The sequence below is a fragment of the Pinus tabuliformis genome, chromosome 6 (genome assembly GCF_031772625.1).
Source record: "Pinus tabuliformis cultivar Carrire ecotype Pingquan chromosome 6, CPIR1, whole genome shotgun sequence".
In the NCBI taxonomy this organism is placed as follows: domain Eukaryota; kingdom Viridiplantae; phylum Streptophyta; class Pinopsida; order Pinales; family Pinaceae; genus Pinus; species Pinus tabuliformis.
In genome coordinates, this window is record NC_142292.1 from 872,121,585 (window position 1) to 872,135,577 (window position 13,993).

A 13,993-nucleotide genomic window follows, 5' to 3' on the forward strand; every position below is an offset into this window, starting at 1 on the left:
GCATGCCCGTGCACGAACCCTCTGTCAACACACCCGAGATAATCACCACACCAACTCGGCGTTGGGCGAGCGGGCACACCATGCACGACCCTACCCAGCCGCAACCCGGTCTAAGTGCGATACCGAATGCGGGTGCTGGGCGCACCACCGAAAACATCAACTCGTCCTTCGCCCGTCCTTCGCCCAGCTCAGCGGGCTCATCCGCTGCGACTAGCTACGCTTGTCCAAGTGCGCACTACTCCTTAGTGCGATGAGAGCGAAGAGCTTGTTGATCGATTGACCGATGTCCAAATGAACCGCAAGTCGCCTGAACTTATACGCCTCCAAGTTGTGCATATCTCCTCCTAGCTGACGCTACAAAGTGTAATAACTCGCCACCATTCGCTCCATCAACCGTCGGCTTGACTTGCTTTCATGGTCGGCTTTAAACATAAGGCAAGCTGCCTTATAAGTAGACGAGCTCCTCCATTACTACGCGCATATTTCACATACGTTCATCGCGTTTCATGGATCGCTCGCACCCACACTTAGCTGTTTTCACGAGTTGGAGGAGCGCGTGCCTAGGCAGAGCCGCAGGGCGTTACACATCCCATCCCAGTTAGGATGACTTATTTTAGCGTTGTGGATCCATACACAAAGACGTTTAGATTTAGCCATATGTGGCCAAAAATCCATCGAAGTATTCTTGCATAAATAAATCCGTTGGAAAGAAAGTCCAGAAACATATCAAACCATATTTCAAAACACTTCATTGAAAATAACATTATTTAAATTGAAATGATTCAAATTTCTACAATATTAGTATAATTCATTTTTACGAATGATTCAAATTTCTACAATATTAATATAATTTATTTTTATCACAGATTTATCAAATTTCTACAATATTAGTATAAGTTATTTTTACTATAGACTTATCACATTTCTACAATATTAAAATTATTAATAAAATTAATAAATAAATAATTTTTTATACTATGACTAGTATATATATATAATTTATTTTTTTAAATTATATATTTGAATATATAAATAGATTTAAAAAAAAAAATTATATATAAATTTATAATTCCAATAAATTGTTAATAAATTAAAAAAACCAAAAATTATACCCAAAATGTAAAATAGTAACATTACTTAAAATGTTTTATAACATTTTAACCATAAAAAAAAATTATTTAATTTATATTATATTCCTATATACATGAAATATTATATTAGATTTTCTTATTTAATATGAATATTGAAATACGTTATTTATGAATAACATGATGAGACCGACACTACTACAACAAAAAAAAAATTACATAGGAAGGTTTTCACTTTCCATCTTATGTTTTGCTTTAATTCTAAGTGTAGCATCTCTAAGGATATTAATCAATAACCACTCCTTGGTTTAATGTTTCTTATTACTTGTTGTAGCCTTGGATGGGCACACATAACACATATGTGAACTCATCTAAGGTTTTACTACAAAGGTTGATTGACTCTTATACTTTAGACATTGGAAAGGTCAAATTAAAATGGAAGTGGAGTTTGGATGTCTTATTTTTCCGCCAGCTGCCCGGGTTCCAGAACGGTCGAAACACCACCTGGAGCTGCCTCATCCGTTGATCGTCGGTCTCTTGCATCCAGGTGTGCTCGGGGTTTCCTGGGGGTTATGGGTAACCAAGCAGTTTTGTCCTTGCCTCTGTCAGTCATTTGGAGGTTGGGGAAAGGGAGGATTACAGCTCCGCCAAACCCTAGCTCCTCTAGGGTTTATGCAAAACACATCGGAAAAGCACGATGGCTCCTCCTTCCCTGGCTATCATGATCCACTGGTTCCTCACTGTGATATCTGTCCAGTCCTTGGCTAAGCATCGAGCGTGAGCAAGTAGTTTGAAACAAGGTAATGGGCGAGAGCGACTGTTGTTTCATAATTGTTTTTGTTTTTATATTATGGTTCATTCTTCATTCAACTAATCTTCCGCTTCTCTGCGATTACAGGAACAACATACGACGTTCTCAGCTAACTTTAACAGGTAATTGGTTCGAAAACCCTTGCTCTCGTACATTTCCTTTATTTATGGAATAGCTTTTCCTTGCACTAAGTTAGAGATCTACTCATTGCAGGGTTAAATAAGTGAGGCGGGTAGAATTATTAGTCGGCCTCCTGATCCCCTGAGGCGTAATTTAGCTGGTTCCAACATGCGCCTACCCGAACTACCTGGGTTGCTTGCTTTACAAGTGCACTCGGCTTTAACTCCTTTCTCAAGGGATACCATGATGTTTTGAGGAATTGGGTTTATACCACCACCACAGAAAATATAGCTGTGTTTATTTATTTCGAGCCCTGCTCGGTTAACTAACTACGACTCTTTTCCTTTTGATGTGTTTGTAAAGATGGACTATATTTTGTTATCTTAACAATTTGGTGATTTTCTTCCTGGTTTCAATTCCTCTGGGTCCCTATTTGCCCATGAAATCCTTACCGACGAAGGGTCTTTTATCTTGTTGTTTAGTTTTGGAATTATGAACAGAATCTCGTTTTGTTTAAATAATACAGTAATCCAAATTGCCAGCAGGAAGGTCTTGATTTGTATGTTAACTATGTCTCTACTGTTATGCATGCGGCCCCTTCCTTGCTTTGTTCATAGGATTTTATTGAAATGGATTTTGTTTTCGTTTTCTTCCTTTTTGCTGAGAAGAGAAGTCGCTTGTTCAACAAATCTTTACTAAGAATTTTTATGTTTGTTCGCAGAAGAGGTAAGAACCGTAGTCACACTTAAAAGAATACCCAACAGGATTTCCCACCCCAGAACCGCTTCTCGGTTGTCATTTAATGACCGGCCATGAGTAGTATATCTAGGTCGAGACACTGCTATAGACATTAACAGTCCTTACCTTGTTAAATGATCTAATTTTTCTTTAGGAGAAAAAAAATAAAAAATTGTGCTTTAGAAATTCCTTATTTTTAATACAGCATATTCGGTGTAGTTATTGTAGTAGCAACAGGATTGTCTTCTCAGAGTTAGAATGATGGTACAGAGTGTTGTCATTCCCAAGTTGATACCCAGAAATTTTCCAAAACATTTGTAACCACAAATCGATTACATTTGCCTCTTTTCCTCTGTTTCTAATACCTTGGATGAAGTTAATTAACCGCAAAATACAAAATCAATTTCCACAGAAAAACCAGTTTTGCGATTAACAGTGTTGAAGTCCTTCTGTAACCTACCTTACAACATTCCCTACCTGACTTTTAACAACATAAGACTTTAATTCATATCAAAGTACTTTGCAGCATCTCTACTCAACATATACATATATTATATATATATACACTCAACATATATATGTAATTATATATATTCTTTAAGAAAACAAGAACATGTAGTCTAATTGTTTAGACTCTTATCTGCTATAGTGAAGTTCCAGACTCTACAACCAGGTCCACACCACCCAAACAATGAGAAGTTGGCCATTACGTCTAAATTCACTGGCATAAGACCTCGAAGTCACTCAATTCACTGGCATCAAAACCTCCAGCCTAGAATTTCACTCCTATACACTTCACTCAAACCACTGGCATTAAGACCTCCAACTCCACAATTCCACCCCGTGCTCCACAATTTTAGTACAGTAACTTAGTCAGCAGTCTTTAAATTCACTGGCATCAAGACTTCCATCTCCAGCGTAGAATTTCACTCCTATATACTTCACTCAATTCACTAGCATCAAAACTTCCAAGTCTACCCTAGAATTTCACTCCTATTCACTTCAGTGAAATCTCTGGCATTAAGACCTCCAAGTCCAGCCTAGAATTTCACTTCTATACCCTTAACTCAATTCGATGGAATCAAGACCTACACTTCACTCAATTCGACCTCCAAGTCCAGCCTAGAATTTCACTCCTATACACTGAGTAGAATATAGATCTATCTCAGAAGTCGTTTCCCACTGGCTCTCTGGTCCAACTCAAGGAATTATTCGTCGTTTCCCACTGGCTCTCTAGTCCAACTCAAGGAATTATTCCTCTTATTTTTGCAAGTATCTTTTCCCTCCCTTTCCTTTCTTTTCCCTTTCCTCCAAATTTCCCTCCCTTTCCTTTCATTTCATCATTTTGGAGGAATGAAAGATAAAGAGATAAATGCTCCTAACTGCTTAACTCTCTCGATAAGTGCTCCTAACAGCTTTAACTCTCTCGATAAGTGCTCCTAACAGCTTTAACTCTCCGACTCTCTGAGTAAAAGAGAATTATTCAAGTTCCTCCCCCAATTCTAGGACTTTACATAGAGGAATGAAAGATAAAGAGATAAATGCTCCTAACTGCTTAACTCTCTCGATAAGTACTCCTAACAGCTTTAACTCTCTGAGTAAAAGAGAATTACTCAAGTTCCTCCCCCAAATTCTAGGACTTTACATAGAGATAATAATTTCTTTAAAAAACACTAATTATCATTTCCAAACCATTTCATAATCTATCATTTCCTCTACTTAATAAGTCACTGAGTCCACCACATTAAAAAATAACTGATACTCAAGCTCCTCCCCTAAATTCTAGGACTTCACATAGAGAGAATAATTTCAGCTCCTCCCCTAAATTCTAGGACTTCACATAGAGAGAATAATTTCTGCTCTCTAGGACTTCACATAGAGAGAATAATTTCTGCTCTCCATAAGTGCTCTTAACTGCTTTAACTCTCTGAATAAAAGAGAATTACTGAAGATCCTCCCCCAAATTCTAAGACTTTACATAGAGATAATAATTTCTTAAAAAAAACTAATTATCATTTCCAAACCATTTCATAATCTATCATTTCCTCTACTTAGTCACTCAGTCCACCACATTAAAAAATAACTGATACTCAAGCTTCTCCCCTAAATTAATAACTGATAATCAAGCTCCTCCCCTCCTCCCCTAAATTAATAACTGATACTCAAGCTCCTCCACCAGATTAAAAAATAACTGATACTCAAGCTCCTTCCCTAAATTAATAACTGATACTCAAGCTCCTCCACCACATTAAAAAATAACTGATACTCAAGCTCCTCCACCACATTAAAAAATAACTGATACTCAAGCTCCTCCACTAAATTCTAGGACTTGACATAAAAAATAACTGATACTCAAGCTCCTCCCCTAAATTAATAACTCATACTCAAGCTCCTCCCCTAAATTCTAGGACTTCACATAGAGAGAATAATTTCTGATAACAGAAAAATAACTCATTATCATTTCCAAACCATTTCATAATCTATCATTTCCTCTACTTAATAAGTTACTAAGCCACAATAGTAGAAAATAACTAAAAAATAACTGATACTCAAGCTCCTCCCCTAAATTAATAACTGATACTCAAGCTCCTCCAATAACTGATACTCAAGCTCCTCCCCTAAATCCTAGGACTTCACATAGAGAGAATAATTTCTGATAACAGAAAAATAACTCATTATCATTTCCAAACCATTTCATAATCTATCATTTCCTCTACTTAATAAGTTACTAAGCCACAACAGTAGAAAATAACTCAAATATTTACAGTATCTGGGGTGTGAGAATGTTATTTTTTATGACTTTTTAAATGCAAGTGCATATTGCTTACAAGACATTTTTAAATGCAAGTCCATATCGCTTAGTTTTGTATAGTGAATCATTTCCAAACCATTTCATAATCTATCGTTTCCTCTACTTAATAAGTTACTGAGTCCACAACTGTGAAAAATATAACTCATAAATATTTATAGTATCGGGGGTGTTAAAATGTTATTTTGTATGATTAATACATTTTTAAATGTAAATCTATATTTGCTTAAAAAAAAATTAAGTAACTCATAACTCATAAATATTTACAGTATCGGGGGTGTTAAAATGTTATTTTGTATGATTAATACATTTTTAAATGTAAATTTATATTTGCTTAAAAAAAAAATTAAATCCAAGTCTTTAATCCAAGTCTCTATCATTTAATATTTTATTTGTGATCTTTATTATTTAATATTTTTTATTTATAATCTATAGTGAATATTTTTTAAAATTAGTATTTTTTTGAATAATATATATCAAAATTATATCAATAATTGAATATGAATTTTTTGAATGAATTACACATCTTCCTCTTATTTATTATTTATTAAGATGTAACTGTGCCATTTTGCTTTTAATTATTACTTCTCATTACTTTTTATTTTTAGACATTAATATATTTTACTATGATAAACACATAAAAAACACAATTATATTTATATATATATATATATATATATATATATATATTTAAACAAATATTGAGACATATATTCAAATATTTATAAACAAAATACAATATGTTTTTTCTCTTAATTTTTAATTATTTTAGTTCTCTAAAATTGATATAAAATTATGTTACTTAACATAGACATTAAAATATTTTCAAATTATTTTTAAATTATATTAGAATGTGTAACACGTAATTACATTAACAAATATTAACCTATATAAAAACTTTACGATTACCAAACCTTTACCAGGAGATAACATGTAACAAACTTACAATACAATAATACATAACAATTTTACCATGCGATGATATATAATAATATTACCATGTGATAATTGTTAGAAACTGCTATTAGAAACAGCAAAAGGCTCATTGCTTTTTAACGTTAAAGCAGTTTCTAATCTTAATGTGACCCGATCTAATCTTAAAGCATTTAGATTTTATCCTAAAGCAGTTTCTAATCTAAAGCATTAGATCTTAAGCGTTGAATTGCTATATGATGGACGTACCAGATTAGAGTTAAATAATATATAAAGGATTGGGTCCTCTCTCTCCCACACACAAGAGTTGCATTCTTCTCCATCAAGAAGCACATAAAGAAAGTGAGGGCAAGAGGAGAGAAACCGAATTCTGAAGAAGAGGAACAGTCAGGAGTCAGATCAAAGTAGATGGCAGCCATTACATCTTCCGCTGTTGATCAAGGTATGTCATCTCATATAAAGTTCTGTTTGTGAAATATTCGGTATTGATGATCTTTGGGCTGTAAGTTAAGACTTTTACATTTGGTATCAGAGCCACCAATCAATAACTGAATATTTCCTATGATTGCAATTGATCTGTTCTGTGCTTTACTCATGATGTTGAGAGTGATTGCCCTTTGCTTATACTCTGTTTTCAAGATTAAATCCCTCTTGCTGGCTATATAATCATGCTTTGTTGGATTGTTTTCTACTGATCGAGATTAATCTTTTTTCAAAGAGCTCATATTTCTCATCTACGACATTCCCATTTGGCGTCACTAACAGAGTTCTGGGAATAATGGGTATTTTTTTTAAGTGATCATTGCTTCCTGAGTTTTTGTGTACTTGGGGCAATTTGAGTCGGACTTCATTCCAATATCTGAAGCATGCATCGTGGATGAGTTTTGATCCATGGAATCATTAGACTCGCACATAACGTTGCTGATGACTCGAGTCAAATCCTGCACATGCCTCACGTTGTTGTTACGAATCTTATCTAAGGAAAAATTTTGGTTGTTATGTGCATGTCTGACCATTCGCATGGCCTTCACGGCCAAGCCTTGATACCTCGGGAGGCTGGGGTTGTTATGTGCATTTCTGAGCCCATCGTGGGTTAAGATTCGTGATCCTTTCTAACATTGTATAGTCCCCCCAACCGACCAGATCAGCTATCAACGCAGAACAATGCGTAGCCATAGAGTACTCTCTTTTCTTACGATTTTGGACAGCGGTATTCTTTCCCACTCCTCTCATTCCGATTAGGCCAAGCCCTCTTGCGATGCCCATGAAAATACAGTAATGACATGAATGACATCTTGTATGCAAACTTTCTGAACGCCGGCGCCTCTTCTACTATAGTTTGCAAAGCTTAATGTTGCATTTCATAACGATAGCCTCCAAAGTAGAATAAATAGGTTCCATTTCCCTTTTATTTTCGGGGATTGTAGACTGTTGAACAAGTTTATTTTAAGATGGCCTAGTTAAGACGTCGTTCATGACACATATAGCAATCGCATTTAATATGATTGTTACGGTGACTTATGTCATGCGTTTAGATTTTATGACGAAATCTCTAACATAGAAATAATGACTTTATAATAGCATTTGTGGACGGCTATTGAAGGTCTCCTTCTGTGACTGATTGTTTTGCATACATTAATGATTGTTTATGCATATGAAATTTATGATTTTGTTAATCACCAAAATGGTCAAAATCAGAATGTTGTTTTGCATAAGATATGTGTTATAAGTTATTTATGCACATGAGATTTATGATTTTGTTAATCACCAAAGTGGTCAAAATCAGAATAATCATTTAGTGCATAAGTGACATAATGATTATTGATAGAAATTGCCAGTTATAATAATACCAATTAAGAACTAGCGTCACTAATGATAGAACCTTAGAACTTACCCAAAGGAAAGTCTTGTTCTATAACTAGTTGACATGATGAGGTTTGATAGATATTTTGATTAAATAAATATTGATCATCCAAAGATGTCAGTTCTATTTAATTGAATATATTTATTACCTACTTATGTTTTGGTATTTAATTATGTTAAGTATAAGATAGTATCTACCCAAAGGAGTGCTATATTATACTATTATGTCTACATCTGAATCGCGTTAGTTATGAGCTTATAGTTATTTCATTTTTTAATCAAGGAGTTCCCATGAATACACATGATTCTTTCATATGTTTTGAATCAAATTTAGTTGAAGTTCCCATTAATACATGGTGGCTTGATACTGGTGCTACAACTCATGTTTCCAACAATATGCAGGGATTTCTTACGATCCAAACTATAAATCCAAATGAAGATCGTTTTCTCTTTATGGGAAACGGAATGAAATCTTCAATTGAAGGCATTGGGACTTATCGTCTAATTCTGGAAAGTGAATACGTATTAGACTTATACAGTACCCTTTATGTACCTTAATTATCTAGAAACCTTATTTCCGTAAGTAAGTTGGATAATTCTGGTTTTAGATGTATGTTTGGATCTGGTTGTTTTAATTTATATAAGAATACTGATAATGTTGGTTCTGGTATTCTAATTGATGGTTTATATAAATTGAAACTGAATGACACTTATGTGAATTCCTTGTTGAATGTAGTAAATAATGTTGGATGTAAACGTAGCAGGTTGAATGAAAATTCTGCTTTCTTGTGGCATAAACGACTAGGTCATATATCCAAAGAAAGAATGATGAGATTAGTAAGTAATGAAATTTTGTCAAATTTGGACTTTAGTGATCTAGAATTATGTGTGGATTGTATTAAAGGTAAACAAACCAAACATAATAAGAAAGGAGCCACTAGAAGCAGCCAGCTTCTTGAAATAATACACACTGATATTTGCGGACCTATGGACACTCCAGCCTTTAATGGAGAAAAGTATTTCATCACTTTCATTGACGATTTTTCCCGTTATGGTTATGTCTATTTGTTTCATGAAAAATCTCAATCTGTGAATGTCCTTGAGACGTTTGTAAAGGAAGTTGAGAGGCAATTAGATAAAAAGGTGAAAATCATAAGGTCTGATAGAGGTGGTGAATATTATGGTAAATATAATGAGTCAGGCCAGTGTCCAGGTCCATTTGCAAAATTCCTCGAAAGTCATGGCATATGTGCGCAATAGACAATGCCAGGTACACCAAAGAAAAATGGTGTAGCAGAAAGGCGCAATAGGACGTTAATGGATATGATTAGGAGTATGATGTCAGATTCTACACTACCTAAGAATTTGTGGTCGTATGCTCTCAAAACCGCTAACTATTTATTGAATAGGGTTCCTAGTAAAGCTGTTCAAAAGACTCCTTTTGAGTTATGGACTAATAGGAAACCTAGCTTAAGACACCTGCATGTTTGGGGTTGTCCAGCGGAAGCGAGAATTTATAATCCACATGAAAAGAAATTAGATTCTCGAACGATCAGTGGGTATTTTTAGGATACCCTGAGAAATCTAAAGGGTACGTGTTTTACTGTCCTAATCATAGTCCAAGAATTGTAGAAACTGGTAATGCAAGATTCATTGAGAATGGTGAAGTCAGTGGGAGTACTCGAAGAGAAATAGTAGAAATAAAGGAAACAAGGGTAAATGTTACATTGCCTAGAATAGTTCCTCCATCTACTATTACTCCAAATGTTGTTCCAGCTGTTGTAGAATAGCATGATGATAATGAACAACATATAAATGAAGAAGTACTTCATGAAGGAAATGACATACATAATGCTGATATACATGAACCACAACAAGTAGCATTAAGAAGACCTCAAAGAAATCGTAGGTCAGCTATTTCTAATGATTATGTGGTTTATATGCAAGAATCAGATTATGATATTGGAATCAATAAGGATCCAGTTTCGTTTTCACATGCTATAGAAAGTAAAGAGTCAAAGGAATGGATTAATGCCATGAAAGAAGAACTGAAATCCATGCAACAGAATGAAGTTTGGGATCTCGTTGAGTTACCACATGGCTGTAAAAGAGTCGGAAGCAAATGGGTTTTTAAAACCAAACACGACTCTAGTGGTAATATCGAACGGTATAAAGCTAGACTTGTTGCTGAGGGTTACACTAAGAAAGATGGTGTTGATTACAAGGAGACATTTTCTCCTGTTTCGAAAAAGGACTCACTAAGAATAATAATGACATTAGTAGCTCATTATGATTTGGAGTTGCATCCAATGGATGTGAAAACAACTTTTCTAAATGGAGATCTTGATGAGGATGTTTATATGGATCAACCTGAGGGTTTTTCTGTAGAAAGTAAAGAACAATTGGTGTGTAAACTTAAGAAGTCAATATATGGGCTTAAACAAGGATCCCGGCAGTGGTATATTAAGTTCAATACCATTATTACATCTTTTGGTTTTAAGGAAAATACGGTTGATCACTGTATATACCGAAAGATCAGTGGGAGCAAGTTTATTTATCTGGTCCTTTATGTTGATGACGTCTTGCTTGCTGCAAATAATTTAAGTATATTGCATGAGACTAAGGAATTTCTCTCAACGAAAGATTACATGCTCATCCAATGAATTGGAAGTGATTGGATATAGCGATTCAGATTTTGCTAGATGCATCGATACTAGAAAATCGACTTTTGGTTACCTGTTTATGTTTGCTCAAGGTGCCATATCATGGAAAAGTGCGAAACAGACTATCGTTGCTTCATCCACTATGGAGGCAGAATTTGTGGCATGTTTTGAAGCCACAATTCATGCATTATGGTTGCGGAACTTTATTTCAGGACTTGCGGTTGTCGACACCATTAGCAAACCGCTGAAAATTTATTGTGATAACTCCGCAGCAGTATTTTTCTCAAAGAACGACAAGTACTCTAAAGGTGCCAAACATATGGAACTGAAGTATCTTGTTGTGAAAGATGAGGTTCAGAAACAAAGAATGTCAATCATGCACATCAGGACAGAACTTATGATTACAGACCCTTTGACGAAAGGGTTACAACCAAGACAATTTAAGGAACATGTTCAAAGAATGGGTCTTGGTTGTATTAATGATAATTGATGTGTGACATTCTGAGCTCTTTTATGTGTTTCTGATATACAATCATGTGTTTCTTGTTTTAATGTAGTAATACGTATTTTATGTAATTTTAAACAAGAAAGAGTCTTATAAAGATATTATGTTTAATCATTATGATATAAGACATTATGTGGACCATTATGCTGTTTTATATAAATTATGAGTATGAATTGATGGATTGCTGATATTGTAGTATATGGAAGGGAATGCATTGAATTAATAGTGCACAACCGCCATAACTCTCAGCAATTTATCATAGTATGATGTTCAACACTTAATATTATGAATAGTCGGGTCAAGTGGGAGAATGTTAGAAACTGCTATTAGAAACAGCAAAAGGCTCATTGCTTTTTAACGTTAAAGCAGTTTCTAATCTTAATGTGACCCGATCTAATCTTAAAGCATTTAGATTTTATCCTAAAGCAATTTCTAATCTAAAGCATTAGATCTTAAGCGTTGAATTGGTATATGATGGACGTACCAGATTAGAGTTAAATAATATATAAAGGATTGGGTCCTCTCTCTCCCACACACAAGAGTTGCATTCTTCTCCATCAAGAAGCACATAAAGAAAGTGAGGGCAAGAGGAGAGAAACCGAATTCTGAAGAAGAGGAACAGTCAGGAGTCAGATCAAAGTAGATGGCAGCCATTACATCTTCCGCTGTTGATCAAGGTATGTCATCTCATATAAAGTTCTGTTTGTGAAATATTCGGTATTGATGATCTTTGGGCTGTAAGTTAAGACTTTTACAATAATATGTATCACACCTTCAAATATTATTTTCGTGTCAGCATTGAAGTTATAACCGAACCTCATAGTCTCCACACTAGAGCTTTAATGTTGTTTTTAAGGGAAATAAAGTCGACAATACAACACATAACACATGTTGCTCATATGTTTAATGTTATGGTGTTTGACACCAGAAGAATCTTGTAGCTCGGGACACCTGGCTTGGCTTGCTCCATCCGATCTAGGTTTGGTGATCTGACAACCTTCGATGTTGAGGTTTTAATGTTGTAACTGCTCCCTCAACATCCTACTGTAAGCAGTTTCATTTCGGTTGTGTGATTTTTCTCGTTCTCTACTCTGCAACTGGACCAAGCCTTCACTACAATAGGGAGGGTTTGAGTCTCCCCATTCTTATTTCAATGGAGAGCAGCATCAAACCCTATCTTGCAGGTACCCTGCAATTTTTTCTTTCCTCCTTGATTTGGGTACTTGCTTCTAGCTTCCAACTCTATTTCGAAGGTACCCAGACAAGTTACTTTGCTCATTCGGTCCACTTTGCAGGGAATGCACATTTCCACTAGCTTGCCCATCCAATTGAATATTAATCTAGAGATTATTGAGCTGGAGGAGGTAAAAATTGTTGTAGCGGATTTTATTTTTGGTTTTCCATTTTCTCTGATTCGGTCATATGCTAACTCGATATATGGGTTTCTGGCATAGGAAACCTTCAGCATTTCAATACTACCATGTCTCAGGTATCTTACAGTTCTTCTGAGCACTAATTTGAATTCAATATTACGGGTGTCCTTTTAATCTTACACTCTGTGCATTTACAGATATCAAACTTTTCCGAAACCATCCACTTGTGTATGTGCTAGGTACAAATGCTTCCTCATTACTCATGGTTACCGTCTTCTTGGTTTCAGGTTGGTCTCATTGTTGAACCCAACGATAGTTTGTATTTCTCAAATATTTTCATGTACATAGTGGTTACACTTGTAATCTCTCCATTAGACGTTATCCTGGTTTCTCTTGGTGAAAGCATGTATCTAGGTAGAGGCTACGAGCCTACCATAGTTTTTCATTTGAATAATTTGTATAAAAAGGGTTTTAGGTACTCGACAAACCGAGTTGTTCCAAATTCTTCACAACATAATCATATGTAGTTATGGCCTTGTCGAGGCTTTGACTTTAGTTTATTTTCGAAAGGTTTGTGATTTTGGTTTATAAATATTTCGAGGGTTTGCATACAGTGTCGAGAGTGCAATTAACTTTTCATGGTTTAAGTTCTTTTAATTATTCGGCTTCTGATATCGAAGCTTGTCATTTGATTTTCAATGGATTCTACAGAGCATGTACATGGATTTATTATTTTTGTTTGGTTAAGTTATGATTTTGTTTATGAATTGAGTCAACTCGTTTTTCTAGAATTGACCAAGTAGTACTTCAAGCCTTTGAATTTTATAGTGATAATTCTCCCTACAGTTAATAAATTTAGAAGAACTAATTGTGTTCTTAGCATTTGACAATTTCCATATATGTAATTTTAGTTCTCCTTTTTATGATTGTCAGGAAAGAATTATGGCGGGTTGTTACTTAAGGTTATCATCTATTTTATAAAGGTGTACATCATATAGTATGCCAATGCATATGCATAATATTAAAAATGTTACGTCTCAACATTTAGGCTATTCTTGGTTGAACATATTGCTAACAGTTCTTTGTTTAA

At 34.9% G+C, this 13,993-nt stretch overlaps 1 long non-coding RNA gene across 5 annotated transcripts; it reads left to right on the forward strand.

The window, feature by feature from the left end:
* Positions 1–1,654: 1,654 nt before the first annotated feature.
* LOC149261659 (uncharacterized) lies at positions 1,655–13,266 on the forward strand. 5 transcript variants are annotated; one of them, XR_016258479.1, is made up of 7 exons: positions 1,655–1,888; positions 1,987–2,021; positions 12,459–12,714; positions 12,826–12,894; positions 12,985–13,019; positions 13,101–13,142; positions 13,191–13,266. It is a non-coding gene; the product is annotated as an uncharacterized LOC149261659 (long non-coding RNA). The 5 variants fall into 5 exon arrangements; XR_016258483.1 differs by having other exon boundaries at positions 1,657–1,888; positions 12,996–13,019; XR_016258484.1 differs by lacking the exon at positions 12,985–13,019 and having other exon boundaries at positions 1,657–1,888.
* Positions 13,267–13,993: the final 727 nt, after the last annotated feature.